We start from the raw sequence: 13,011 nt of genomic DNA, 5'->3' as shown, positions 1-13,011 counted from the left end.
TCCTGGTACCAAATATGTGTTTATTGAAAGAAAAATCAGTCAGCGAGTCAGGAGATCTTGGCTGACTCTACAAAAGCCATCTGACCTTTCTGTAATTTTTAAAAGCTTTATGGGTTAGAAGTCATTTATGTGTTCACTCATTTTATAAGCATTTAATATGTCCTTAACATGAGCCAAACACTAGGAAGATGAAAGCATCTACTCTCAAACTCCCTGGAATCCTGGAGGAAGTAGTAGGAGCCATTGCCAAACAAATATAGATGTATGTTGTTGAAACTGTAGCTAGAAAATTTTGAGAAAATACAAAGTAAGGTCATGATCAAGACCGTATAATTTTGCTTCTAACTTCTTATGACTACCCATGATTCTAGAAAATGGCTAGTTATTCCTTGCAGGCACAGGGCACAATATATATAATTGACCTTTGTTAATTCCCAAATCCAAATTCTGGCTCCAAGATGATGATTTTTGTATGAAGGAGAACCTAGCCCAGCAAAATCTCAATTGTTCACTTTATGCTGAAGATAAGACTCCAACCAATGATCTGATCCTAATCAGTAGTCAGATCTATACCTCTGAGACTCATGCATCTGTTTGTATATTTACCTAGGACACTTCTTTAAACCATATTTCCTCCACCCAGTGCACATTAGATGGGTTCAGTCTTCTTGAGGAAACTTCCTGTGCCTGAAAATGGAAGTCTCTTACAATAAAGATTGCAGTTCTCGTCTCCATAAAGAGCCTCGTGCACTATGTCGATCCTCTCCATTCCTAGCTACTGTTCATTACACATGCCACATAGTCTCTTGAAATAATTTGGCACAAACACCATGGCTATTATCTAAAAAGCAAAAGAGAACACAGTAATTGATAACACAACCCTAAGAAAATTAATTATCCCCTTTTCTGATTTTCACTTAGAGCAAAGTACACAGTAACATTGCAGTCTATCCCCCACCCCAACCTACTCCAGCAGCTCCCTACTGAATGAGCAATTAGATGAGCAAATATTCCATGCCAAGCAAACCCTGCCAATGATAAAAGAACTTGTTTCATGTTATGTTTTCTTTTGTATGCCAAAGATTAGAGAATACAAATTGAAGTGACTGAATTATATACAATACAAATTGCTGATAATTTTTTAACGTGCCCTCAACTATATGCAAGAAGGAGAAGAGTAAAGACACTAGAAATGAGTGCCTTATCACAAAAACCCATCTGTATATTTCATGCAAGAAAATAAGATGACATGATTTTGAAAATAAACGGATGAGAGGCCTAGACTTAATTTGGGGTTTGGAAGTGGGGAAAATGCCAAATCATCTGTAACAAAGGTCGACTGAAAGAACAAGCATGCAGATATGCCTGCCTTCCGGCTTTCTCAAAGAAGAGTCTTCATCATTGTAATCTGCTTAGATTCTCTGGGGAAAAAAACAGAGGAAGAAGAACAATACTGGATCAAAGCAATTAGGTGCTCTGATAGGAATGCGCTTCCAGACTGAAATGTGTAACTATCTCTGTCACTTTGTTTTGCTTTTGCATATATTGAGACAGAAATGCCCAGAAGACCAGCCTTTGGAACAGTCTAAACAAGTATAAAAAAGATGTCTATCCTTTCATTTTCCTCATAGTCTCTAAAGCTTGGAAAGTCCTTATCTTCAACACCATGCGTAGCATCCCCGCCTGCTCCCTGCCACCTAGAAGCTCAAACATGATTTTGGCATGTCACATGTAGGTCAGCTGTGACCTCACTCCTCACCATCTCATAAGGTCCTCAGCTCTCTTTTGCTGTATTTGTCATTTTCTTATTTTATTCCCTTATCCCTCCATCTAGTTCCCTTATCCCTCCATTCGACTTTTCAACTAGTTTTTTACTCCTATCAAACCACGTTAGCAATAGCCTTCCAAATGATACGTTAAAGTTATAGTTTAAATATAACAATTTAATAATAATCTTTGAATTATAAGGACCTTCTTCTTCTGCCATTACTACTTAAAGTCAGGCTTAATATTCCAAATGTTAATCATTTTGCATTTCTTGCAAAATTTAATGCAAGAGAGGCTGCAAACTTTTGGTGCATGGAAGTGAGAGAATAAATAAATGGTTTGGCATGGTTTAATTTTGACTGCGGAGTAAAGAAAAGAACCACTCAATTCATCTCTGGAAAACAAATATTTATCATGTGTGATGAAGAATTAATATTAGGCGACAGATATAACACCTTATGTATTACTTAATTTAGTCCTTACATATTTTGCAAATGAAGAAAATTTGGAGACAGGTCCAATAATTTGCCCAAGAGCACATTTGTAGCAAATGGCTGAACCAGGATTCAAATTATTTGTTTGCATTGTTGATAGATGTCTATATAATATGAATTCAGTAGGAAAGGAGGAAGGGTAAGAAAGGGGATTCAAAAGGAATTCATGCCCTATCTATATACATCCCCTACAAACTCTCCAAAAATACTTGAAATTCCAGAATAAAAGTTTCAATTCCTTTGCTTAAAATGTTGTTCTGTTAAAAGGCAAATAAAAGTGATGTTAGAAAGATTAACTTTCAGCTCTCTGTCATTGTCACATTCATGACAGTTACCTTTGGAACTCTTCCTGAAAGTTGACTTTAATAGGCAAAAGAGACAGTGTGCCAGAGAGAGCTAGTACCCTATATAAAGAGCCTCAGGCTTAGGGGTAAGGTGGGACCTGCTTTGGTATTTTGGTCCTGGCACTATGTAATGTATGCCTTTCCTAGATGGTCCCAAGGAAGTGGCCATAACTTAAGAAAACCTAATTTAAAAAAGAGTTAGAAAAAGATAATGATTGAAACACCTCTGCCCTGATTCAGTATATAATTTAACACTAATTTCCCGCTGCTAAAGAGATGTTTATGCCATCTGTTTAATGCTGCCTACACGGCCAGCTTCACAATAGTTTATTCTTGGTCTCTTTGTATACACTGCATTTCTTAAGGGTTATTAACAAAAAGGCTTTTTGCTTTCAGATATGACTCCTCGTTCATAACAATTCAAGAGCAAACAGATTAATGCTATAGAGTTTAAAGAGGTGCCCATCCTAGAACCAAACAAAGACCAACCAAAGATCATAGAGAAGGTCTACAGATTTTTAAATAGCTGTGTCTTAGAAATAAAGAAGAAAAAAAAAGAAAACAAAGAGAGGAAGGGAGGAAAGGAAGAAAGGAGGGAAGGGAGCAAGGGAGGGAGGTGGGAAGGAAAGGAAAAGTTTATCTTAAAACTCTGTCTTTTGTTCTATACATTATCTTTTCCAGCCTATTTCTAGAGACTTCAAACAATACTATCTACACAGCCCACATAGCTGAGCTGAGCTGAGCTGAAAGCTACCTCAAGATCCATGTTATGTTTGTTTGTTTTGTTTTGTTTTTGAGACGAAATCTCGCTCTCGTCACCCAGGCTGGAGTGCAATGGCATGATCTCAGCTCACTGCAACCTCTGCCTCACAGGTTCAAGCAATTCTCCTGCCTCAGCCTCTCAGTAGCTGGGATTACAGGTGCCTGCCATCACGCTTGGCTAATTTTTGTATTTTTAGTAGAGACGGGCTTTCACCATGTTGTCCAGGCTGGTCTCGAACTCCTGACCTCAGGCTATCTGCCTGCCTCGGCCTCCCAAAGTGCTGGGATTACAGGCATGAGCCACCGTGCCCATCAAAGCTCCATGTTTTTATTGGGAGCTTTTATTTTCTTGTGTACTATCATCAACTTAATGACACAAACAAAATTTACTCCCCAATACCAAAGCAGTGGGTTTTGTCTTTATTAGACCTCTAATTCCCCAAACTTATTTCCAACTTGGCTATTGCCTGCAAAGAAACAGAGAAGAGTTAAATATGATGAATGACAAATAAATGTCAACTATGATGATGATGATTGATAATGATGATTGAGATCATTTTTGCTAATGAGTATTTAAAAGACATAATTCACATCATGTGACTGTTGTAATTTCCATTTCTGCATGTACTTTTTTGTCTACTTAATTTTAAAGTACTCATTGCACAAGCATGCGTTTGGATATGTACAGATAGTCTACAAGTTTGAAATTTTTAGTTTAATGTGATCCAAGGAACCTAAAACTTATCATTTAAAAAATTTGCATTTGTCATTTCTACTTTTCTACCCCTAAGAGAGAAGTAAATAATGCTTCTTTAAAGATAGTATTCCCCAACTCACTCATAACTCACCCAGGGCTCCTTCCACTGCAACCCAAAGGCCTCCCAGAATAGCACTGCTCTCATTCTTGGGAACCTCATACCTATGAGGATGATGGACAGAATTTTAGTTCTCCCTCCTAGGAGAGTTGGTAGAAACCATATTCCTGTAACAAGTCAGAGCCTCAGAGAAGAACAGCATTCTCAATACTTAATCTGGGTCAGGTTGTGTTGACTTAAGGGTCTGGGAGTATGCTTGGGGAACTTCATGTCCTCTTTTTAAGAAAAAGGTATTATTTGGGGCTATTAAGTAGTTTCAGAACACAAATTATAAAAGTCATCTACCCTATGTGTTACATTTTTTTTTTAACCATATGCAAAAGTCAAGTATGGAAACATACCAAACAAGGTACCTCACATCTTTCTCTGTATCTACAGATCTTCTTATTATGGTGTACATGACAGACACCTAATACATTATGTCCAATAATCAATTAATGAGATGCTATCCCTAAGAAACCTCATGAGCACTGATGTTCAAGAGGGAAAGGAAGGTTAAAAAAAAGGTCTGTTTATGGTGAACACGGACTTCGAACCCATCACCAAATCTTCAGAGTGAGTGAAAATGAAGTTTATTGAGAAACAGACTTCATGCACTTTAGAAGCTTGGATCCATGTAGCATCCTATAAATCAGAACAGTGGTGGGATTTTAAGTTAATTAGGGCATGATCAAGAGTACTCAAAGAAGGTTTACAAAGACCATCTGCTTAAGGTGCATATAATAAATCTGGGAAAATCCTCCCAGTAGAGGGGGCTATAGGCTTAAGAGTTGTACCTATCACAATATGCAAATAGGGCAAATCTTAAGATTCCATTTATCTGTAGATCCCTAGAACATTCTTGCTATAGCAAGATACATGTCAAATATATGTATCCTATATCAAATACACACATATCTATTTATCTATTCATCTACTTGTCAATACTTTAATCATCATCACAATATAGAAATTACACTTCTGAATTGGGTCTTAGGTGTGGAGAGTAACAAAAGGAAGGTTGTATTTAATTCTAGGAAATGATAAGGGGGAAAAGTAAGGAACTGGAAAGAAATATTTTATAGAGTTTTCCAAAAGATTGAAAAATTCTGAACATTTACAGAAAGGTGAAAAATCACTAGAGTCATTTATGACAACATAGATGGAATTGGAGGACATCATGCTAAGTGAAATAAGCTAAACACATAAAGACAAATACTGAATGTTCTCACTGACGTGTGGAGTCTAAAACAATTGAACTCATAGAAACAAATAGGGAAGAGGTGTTTACCTGAGACTGGATGGTGGAAGAATGGTGACATGGTAACAAAGGGGGCAAAGCCTTAGATAGGAAGAATGAGTTTGTTTTTGGTTTTTGTTGTTGTGGTTTGTTTGTATTTTGAGATCTATTGCACAGTGTGGCGAATGTAGTTAATCACTAAGTACTGCATATTTCAATATAGCTAAGAGAGTAAGCCGCAAATGTTTCTTATCACAAAAAATGCCAAATATTTGAGGTGATGAATAGGTTAATTAGCTTGATTTAAACATGTCACATTGCATTCAAAAATCATTACATAGCTTTTTACTCCAAAAATATATACAACTATAATTTGTCAATATATCCTTTTTAAAAATCATTAAAGTGAATCAATTTTCTTGTTCCTTGTGGGATTGATAACAAGCTCATGCTGCACTTGGGACGTTCTGACTTACTAGGAACATGATTCCTGAGGTCAAGGTGGAGTGGGATGGTGGCTAATATGCATATCTATTTCCAAAAATCTGGCACTAGCAAGCACCATTCAGGTTGTTTGGAAGCAACTATAAAGGACCTTTGTGGCAAATGTTAGGTCTGAGGAAGAAGTACCCAGTACATAGGAATCATGACTCTAAACAAATAAAGAGACAAAAGAGACTTATCCAGAAAAGTGATTGGCAAAGTACTTGAAGCAAACTCTAAAGCCGATTGTTAGTGGGACAGATACAGTTAGTTGTAACAATCAATTGTTTTCTGATCTACATGCAATGAGCTGTTGATCCCAGTTCACCAAAGATGGAAAAAACAAAACAGTAAATCTAACTCATAGGAAAGTCATTAATAATTACAGCAATGATAGCAAAATGTCCCTTTCTTCTCCTATTGAGTAGCATAGGGAACTATAGCCATCAAGGCCCCAGGGTCCAGCATGACTAGGATTTGAAGACAGGACATAACCATTGTGCTAGGGGCCTGAGGCGCCAGGAGGTGTCACAATGGAAACCGATAAGCAGCTCTAATTGGCCTATTGTAACGGCTCCCAAGAAGATTGTGTAAGGGCCCAGCAATCTCCCATTGCAAGAGAGAATTTTAAAGTCCTGGTAATTCCAGTGGTGGTAGCTTAGAGTCAAATAGATTCCTATCACCCTCAATTTTATTATTCATACTAAAAATAAAAACACTTCAAGCTATATCTATCTAAAACAAAATAAACAAAAAGCGATAAATTGGCTTGTTGCAGGTTCATGGGTTGCCTCTGCCAGTGAAGACATATTGTCAATTTGCTCTGTAAACTTTCCACAGGCAAAGTGGCTATTTCAAAATATTTTCAGTGGGCTCTTCATAATAGAATAGCAGAAATGTGAGATTTGCAGTGACCTTTTCATATGCATTTAAGATATTTTCTTGAATTGATCAAGTAACAAAATGGAAAACTTGTTGTTTAATTCAATGTCGCTGCTTTCACTCAGTAAGATATCCACCCCCTTCTTGCTCCATGCCCCCAGTATAACAACAGATTTCATTACACACATTTTAATAAATGGCCAGCATTTCACAATATACGTTTATATTATCTTAAACCTGTAATCCCTTAAATATGTGGAGCATGATAACTTCATACAAGAGAAAAAACAATTTTAGAGTTAATGTAGACTTTAGGAAACATACAGTTAATGCAACCATTTATAGATTTAAAAAATAGAATAAGGGATATTATTCAACTTTCCTAAAGTGATTTAGCAGGGCCAAAAGTACATTTTAATCTTTTAATTCCAAGTCTTCTATTTTTTTTCTCCATTGCACTTTTATTTGAATGTAATATTTGGGACAATTATCCAAAAGGGCCAATAGTCCCCAATTTAACCTGCAGTCATAATAAAGCAAGCAACAAAACAGTGTTTGGGATTTCAGTTTCTCGCCCTTATCATCAAGACTCACTACCTCCCATCATCAATATTTATTGAGCATTTACAGTGTACTAGGCACAATAGAACACACAGAAAACATTGTCCCTGATCTTGAGGAGTTTACATCCTAAAAGAAAAAACACATCTCTTAAAATGGCATTTTTGTCTGGTGTTTTCTGCTAAGTACTGAGGAAATATTTTGTAAAGTGAGCTTTGGGTATAACTTAGTCCCAACATTATTTAGAGAACAGAGGAAAAGAAAGAGGAAGGATTTTAAAGGTAGACAATGACAGACCATTCAGGATAGGTAGGGTTTTAAAAGGAGATGAAACACAATCTCATCAACTAAGGAGAGATTTGTTGCAGTAAATAGGATGAGGGAAGTAGTTTGTGGGATGCAAGGAAAGGAAGCAGGGTGCCTTAGACATTGAATGGAGCCAGAAAGATCATGTGGCCTTTTTCCAAGTACATGGTCACCAAGTAGGAATGATTGGTGACAAAGAGAAGGCTAAAAGAGGAAGGTGATCTTGTGCACCTGACACATAGAATAAGGGATCAAAATTGAAGGCAGGCTATAAGAGTATCAAGAAATTCTTAAAAACCAAAAAGTGATTTGGAAGCAAAAAACTTAAATGCTACCCAACGTCATGACAGGCCAAGAACATTGTGGCTTCCTAAGTTAGAAAATGCCATATACCAAAATTTTAAATGAAACATACTCCTTTTTTTTCCTAATCAATCTCCCCCTCTCCCAGAACAAATAGGAGCTCATTTCTTTCAGGGTGGGGAGGAAGAGAAGGGATCATGGGACACAGTTGGAAACAGTAGTGATATTAGTAGTATTTTTGTTGTTATGATAAACTTTGAGAGGGGATCTTGAGACATGGTTGTAAACAGTAGTGATATTAGTAGTAATTTTGATGTTACGATAAACTTTGTGTTTATCATAATGGAAAAGACCATTAGCTGCCAAGAGGGAATAAGGAATAAATTTCAATAAAATGTACAATTTCCTTTAGAGAAGTTTCAGAACCAGAAGACTAAGTTACATGAAAAGTTGTGGAAAAAGTAGTTGAAAAGCCCATTCATAAAACTTTTATTCCACTTACATGAATTTAATACATGTGTTCTTAACAATTATGCTTGGATTGCTCATGAACATTTCGTAAGACATTAAACCAAGCTGGCCATCATTTCCATTTCCAGTTATTTCCCTGTTAACTATTTTTACAGCACATGCATGTTAGGCAAGTATCAAAAAAAATCACAAAAGCAAAAAACCTAAAAAAAAGGTAAATATATGGATTTTTATTTTACTGCTGTGCTTGATATACATGAAATAATGAATATCAAGCAATTAATTTTTACTGCATCTTTACTTTTTCATTTGTTCTTAGGTTGCCTAAAATTTTAAATACAAATAAAATGAATGTAGCAAAAATAATGAAAGCTAACAGCAGGTAACTTTACAAATAATGAAATGTGAACCATTTCTGCACTTATCCAGAGTAAAATGGGTCACAACTTTATCTAAAGGAACGCTTCTGCAGCTGTAGTCAAAGGTGTGCACAGTGGGATTGAGTATTCCACAGATATACATGGTTTAACACGTGGTATCCATGGGATATCTGTTTCTACCACAGCCTTGTAAGTGCTCCAAACATTCAAGTACCCACAATTACTACACCCGTGACTGGAACCAGTGATCCTTTTTATTCCCCACCAGGACAAACCAATATGTAGGCAGTTTTCTTTGGTTAGATATGGAAGCAGTTTTAACACTGGACCTTGTGAAGCCACAATGTACTGAAAGTACCATATCAAACATTTATAACTTGTGTAAAAATCCCACATTCCCATATTGGCCACCTCAAGATGAAAACAGATAACTCCCTAAATGTTAACTGGCTCTACTCCCCTAATACATATATTATATATATGTATATGTGTGTATGTATATATGTGTGTGTGTATATGTGTGTGTGTGTGTGTGTGTGTGTGTGTGGCAAAGTCTCACTCTTGTCCCCTAGGCTGGAGTGCAATGGTGTGATCCTGGCTCACTGCAACTTCTGCCTCCCGGGTTCAAGCAATTCTCCTGCCACAGCCTCCTGAGTAGCTGGAATTACAGGCACCTGCCACCACGCCCAGCTAATTTTTGTGTTTTTAGTAGAGACGGGGTTTCACCATGTTGGCCAGGATGGTCTCGAACTTCTGACCTCAGGTGATCCACCCACCTCGACCTCCCAAAGTGCTGGGATTACAGGCATGAATCACCATGCCTGATCACTACTCCCCTAATATTAAATATAAAAACAACACAGGAAATATAGAAATTCAAATAGAAGTAACACAAACCTGTCATAAATTATAAACAAAAAACTATTTGGGGGACACCATGGATGACAAGTGGTCTACTGTGTAAATTTTAGAATGAGGCGGACAAAAGTTGGAGGCCAGTTAATTTTCCCATTTCTCCTGCTTCAGCTTTGTCTCCTTAGGTATCCAATGTCCACAATATCAAGTCGTCTCTCAGTAATTGCCTTATTAGTGTGCTGTCTTTGTATGACTCTTCACTTAATGTATCAAGTTCAGCAATGGCTTCATCAAAAGCCATCTTTGCAAGGGAGCAGGCTTTTTCTGGGGAGTTCAGAATCTCATAATAGAACAAGAGAAGTTAAGGGCCCGACCCAGTCTGATAGGATATGTCGGCTGCATTTCCTTTTCGCTGATTTCAAAAGCTTCTTGGTATGCTTGTTGTGACTGATCCACAATCCCTTTCTTGTCATCACCAGTGGCAACCTCAGCCAAGTAATGGTAGTAATCTCCTTTCATTTTCAAATAGAAGACTTTGCTCTCTGCTTGTGAAGCACTGGGGATCAAGAACTTTTCCAAAAGACACAGTACATCATTGCAGATATCTCTTAGCCCCATCTCAATTTTCTCTCTGTATTCTCGAGCCATCTGCTGTTTTTCCTCAGCATCTTCCATCTTTTGTTCAATACTTGAGATGACCATCTAAGATGACCTATGGGCTCCTACAACATTTTTATAAGCAACTGAGAGAAGATTCTTCTCCTCATTGGATAATTCAGCTCCTTGCTCAGTTACAGACTTCATGCAGGCTGCCATGCTATCATGTCGCTCAACCTGCTCAGCCAGTTTGGTCTTCTGAACCAGCTCATTTTTATCCATGACTGGATGTTCTGTGTCCAGAGTGGGTGGTGGTGGCAGATGGACAGGGGTTCAGCAGTCTCAGGACAGTGGTGGCAGCAGCAGTGAGGCTGAGACTCTGTCGCCACATCTTCTATCTTTTATGGGGAATGTAAGTTTTATCTAAATAAAAAAAAATAGCAGGATTAATAAGAGTAATGATTCCAAGCTTCTAATCACTCCATTTTATTTTAAATGCTTTCAGAAATTTAATTTCTTAAAGCAAATGTTTTAATCATAGGCTAAATTTCTGGTTCATGGGTAAAATTCATTCAAATATGACTGGGGCTCTGTCAAGGTATTGAATGGCTTGAGCAGTGATTGCTTGAATTTTTAAAGACCAGTAAACAGAAATAAAAGTAGTCAAATAATTTGGATTATTCAAAAAAAGTTCAGCTTTGAAGGTGCCGACACTACCTGGAGCCCCCTGCCACCAGCCATGGTCAACCTCACTGTGTTCTTCAATAACACTATTGCTGGTGAGCCCTTGGGCCAAGTTTCCTTCAAGCTGTTTGTAGACAAAGTTCCAAAGACAGCAAAAAATGTTCATGCTCTGAGCATTGGAGAGAAAGGATTTAGTTATAAGGGTTTCTGCTTTCCCAGAATTATTCCAAGGTTTATGTGTCAGGGTGGTGACTTCACATGTCATAATGGCAGTGGTGGCAAGTCCATCTATGGGGGGAAATTTGATGATGAGAATCCTGAAGCATACAGGTCCTGGCATCTTGTCCATGACAAATGCTGGACCCAACACAAACAGTTTCCCGTGTTTCATCTGCACTGCCACGACTGAGTGGTTGAATGGCAAGCATGTAGTCTTTGCAAAGTGAAGGAAGTCAAGAATGTCATGGAAGCCATGGAGCACTTTGGGTCCAGGAATGGTAAGACTAGCAAGTAGATCACCATTGCTGACTATGGACAAATCTAATAAATTGGACTTGTGTTTTATCTTAATCACCAGACCATTCCTTCTGTAGGTCAGGAGAGAACTTCTTCACCCCATTTGCTCACAGTGTCCTATAATCTTTGTGGTCTTACTGCAGTCCCTTCGGGTTCCATATTTTTCTTATTCCCTTCCATGCCTAGTGGAATAGCAGAGTTAAGTTCACGCTTATAAAAAAACTAAATAAAAATACTCACAGTTCATTTCAGAAAGGTTTTACTTAAAAGGAAGAACAACAACATATTTCCTCATACCACCCATTAATAGATACCTAGAAGAAGGAAAAAATCACTGGGGTCATATAAGGTTTACAGATTATAGACTGGTAGTGAGGGTCACTCCACCAGATCACTAAAATAGAACCTAAGATGGAAACAAATTAGACAAAATATCACATATGATGCAGTGCATATGCTTTGCTTTCTCTGCATTGGCTTGGTGATTAAGTGGGGCTAGATGAGTGGCCAGCCTATTTAGACCGAAAATAGCTGCCCCACACCCAGAGGAAGAAAAATGAAGTTCCATATAAGGGAAGGCAGTGAAAGAACAGAAGGAAATGTTATGCCATATCTGTGTAGTGCATAACCAATGAGTCCAGTGTCATAAGAACAGTGTGATGGGGCAGAAGGTTGGAGAAGCCAGAGGACAAATGGGAAGCTTCCTTTTCTGTGCAGTGGTGGTGAAGATAGAAACCTCTGTCCTTCTCTAGATTTTTTTTCTTTCTTCTTTTTTCTTTTTTTCTCCCAATTCATTTAATTCCAAACCAAGGAAAGGATATTGCCATTAGTTGTGTAGATATAAGTCCGGAATAACTGTAATTCCAAAACAAGATGAAGCATAGCTATTATATACACTTCATTTATTCATATATGTATTAACATAATGTAGATCTGTAAGTAAAAGCTGTCATTCTTGATAGGGATAGAGATATGATGACTATTTTTAATCTGTTGAAGTTATAAGTTTAATCAGAAAATCAGCCTAACAAATATGAGTTTATAATGTGAGAAACTGTTCCAGAAAAATGACCTTAATGAATCCCAAATTGTAATAAAAGTCATTTGCAATTTATAAAAACAACAAAATAAGAGTGAATAAGCAGCAAATCAAAAATGTCGAAGGCTTTCTAGAAGATAGAACACTGATGAATTGAATGAAAGAAGGAGACCACAGACCAAAACACATTGAAAAAAGATAATTAAAAGGGAGGCATAATTTCAGAGGTTGTTTAGTCTCAGGTATGATGAAATTAGAGAAAATAAAAGGGCTCTGGGAAAATAATCAGGATGCTTAACTGAAAACTTTTTTAGAGCACAAGGCTGGTGGAACCTCCACTTATGCATTTGTTGATGAGGGTTTCATCATTTGGAAGGAGAATCAAGGCAATGTATCAGGAGAAACAGATTCTTCACCCCAAATGCAAAGCATTGAGCACAACCTCTTCAGTAGCGTATCCAGCCAAACTCTCA

At 37.4% G+C, this 13,011-nt stretch overlaps 2 pseudogenes; one reads left to right on the top strand and one right to left on the bottom strand.

The window, feature by feature from the left end:
* Nucleotides 1–9,814: 9,814 nt before the first annotated feature.
* LOC103216479 (14-3-3 protein zeta/delta pseudogene) lies at nucleotides 9,815–10,602 on the bottom strand (annotated as a pseudogene).
* A 436-nt stretch (nucleotides 10,603–11,038) lies between these two features.
* LOC140712519 (peptidyl-prolyl cis-trans isomerase A pseudogene) lies at nucleotides 11,039–11,527 on the top strand (annotated as a pseudogene).
* The last annotated feature ends 1,484 nt before the right edge of the window (nucleotides 11,528–13,011 follow it).

Source organism: Chlorocebus sabaeus, chromosome 9 (assembly GCF_047675955.1).
Source record: "Chlorocebus sabaeus isolate Y175 chromosome 9, mChlSab1.0.hap1, whole genome shotgun sequence".
Taxonomy (NCBI): domain Eukaryota; kingdom Metazoa; phylum Chordata; class Mammalia; order Primates; family Cercopithecidae; genus Chlorocebus; species Chlorocebus sabaeus.
The sequence above is the reverse complement of the archived record's forward strand: the minus strand, read 5'-3'. Positions and strand labels throughout refer to the sequence as shown.